Consider the following 2,318-nt stretch of genomic DNA (forward strand, 5'->3'; position numbering starts at 1 on the left):
ACCAGTAGGAAAGCCCCAGTACAGTAATAACTATCCACATTAAGGTATTGACTATTCATTTTATAACGCAGTCCACAGCTTAAATACGAAGAACTAGTTGGTCGTATCGCGTGAAATATAACCTGGCTCGCCAGTTCCGAAATACATAGCTCTATCACAGGACCAATCCACTCCCTTATTTGATACTTAACAATGGTCCAGGGGCCCTACCACTCCCTTATTTGATACTTAACAATGGTCCAGGGCTCAACCACTCCCTTATTTGATACTTAACAATGGTCCAGGGCCCTACCACAGGACCAATCCACTCCCTTATTTGATACTTAACAATGGTCCAGGGCCCTACCACAGGACCAATCCACTCCATTATTTGATCCTTAACAATGGTCCAGGGCCCTACCACAGGACCGATCCACTCCCTTATTTGATACTTAACAATGGTCCAGGGCCCTACCACAGGACCAGCCTCCTCCCTTAAGGGGTCAGCTATACTAATAACGAATTACCCAATAAGAACGTTTAACACCCCAGAATAAAGCAAGGGGGTCGACGAACCTGTAAAACTCACCCTACAAATTGTGGTGCTTAGCTAACCAGATATTGATATATTTTAACATAATCTGGTCAGTCGGTGTTGTTTTATTGCAACATGTTACTGTCTACCACTAGGTTATAATGTCCTTGTTTGATACTATGTTTGTTTATTACCGTAACCTGATGTTTTTATTACAACTAGTTTACAGGCTTAATTAGTGTTGATTAGGTAAAATTGAGACAAAGCTGATATAACAGTGTGTCGTACACGAACGTGTGCTAGTCAGCAAAGTAGGATAAAAGCGTGGCAACAGTTTATAATGACTACTGAGCCCATGTCTGTGTCATTGAGCGATAAATAAATGTAGGTATATATGTTTTACAAATTGTAAAATACAAGTATTTTTTTCTTTTAAAAATTCATATACACACACACACAAACAAATTAGTATAATTTTAAAAGAAGGATATTATAGTGAAGTCTATTTCAGAAGTAGTCCATACAAAAACTAACATTCATCATTAGTTACTCTCGTCTGACTAGATCACTCGTGTATAAAAACTAACATTCATCATTAGTTACTCCAGTTTTTTCGAATAGTGGAATATGACCATTCATAACCCACAAACAGGTGTAAAGTGCAGACCGAGTTTGTGCAACAACGGGTTACGAATCATGAACCTTTTGAGGCATGCCCGGCCCTATAAAAGCTGTCGAAATAATGAAGTAAATCTATTGGTAGTAATGTACTGTTCAGAGTATCGGTGACGTAGTTCATAACAGCATTCCCGTTGTTGGTTTTTTTTTAGTACGAAGCTACACAATGGGCTAGCCGGATTTTAGCGTTATAAGTCCTGAAGCTAGCAACTGAACCTTCGAAGTGCAGTGACACAAAGCAATGAAGAAAAAAGGAGACGTTAAAACGTCGTTATCATCGTAAAACAATACGTAAAATTGAAAGTTAAAAATATACTGTGAGTTTCTACCACAAAGTCACTTACTTTGTAATTTGGACAACAGATGGCGCTTTCGTATCGGTATATTTGTCTTGATGAAATGTATAAGTTCTGTCTTATACACTGAAGACTTTGGAGTAACTAGTTTGGAATCTTACCTCATGACACTGATCAGTGTGAACTATTATTATTTGTTTACCACATTACTCTCAATCGAATTATAGGAATAGTGCAGAGACACTGGTTTTTATTTTGTGTGCTATGTTTCAATGGGAATGAACTAAAAATGTTATTTATAGGTACTGCAGTTCCGTGCATGCTTTGTACAGAAAACTTACTGTCACTGGTTTACAAAGTTAAGAAACTTTAAACGTCGCATGTATTTGATTTCGGTAATCAATACATAACAAGTGGAAAGAGACTGTAGCCAGGATCGCCTGTACTTCGAAAGTTGCTTGTTTTTGTATATGAGTGTGTGTAGATAAAACAACGGAAAGACAGAAACAAGTCAGTTTACATAGCAGTCCCACTTATAAGAAATCCCAGGCCTGTACCTCTGATACCGAGTAACAGAGGTACATTTTTTACTGTGAAAATAAACTCAGAGAGAGTGAATTAAAAAACAAACGACTCACAAGTGCTCTGTACAGCTGTACTTCGTTGGTGTTCTACACAAACTATTTTTTCTTTGGAAAAAAGTGAAGGTAACTCGCTTAATGTTAAAAGGTGAAATTTATCGGTTGTAAAAAAAACAACAAACACGAACATGCACAGCGTAACGTGCGTTTAGTTATCTAGTGGTCCGTTCAAACATAAACTCCATCCGA

General features: G+C 37.7%; 1 long non-coding RNA gene across 1 annotated transcript in view; it reads left to right on the forward strand.

Annotated features, from left to right (window-relative positions):
• The window catches only part of LOC111088130, a 16,518-nt gene extending 14,504 nt beyond the window's left edge, over positions 1–2,014 (forward strand). The window contains exon 3 of the long non-coding RNA XR_002612730.1: positions 2,004–2,014. This is a non-coding gene — a long non-coding RNA (uncharacterized LOC111088130). The remainder of the gene's footprint in view (positions 1–2,003) is intronic.
• Positions 2,015–2,318: the final 304 nt, after the last annotated feature.

Source organism: Limulus polyphemus, unplaced genomic scaffold (genome assembly GCF_000517525.1).
Source record: "Limulus polyphemus unplaced genomic scaffold, Limulus_polyphemus-2.1.2 Scaffold3187, whole genome shotgun sequence".
Lineage (NCBI taxonomy): Eukaryota > Metazoa > Arthropoda > Merostomata > Xiphosura > Limulidae > Limulus > Limulus polyphemus.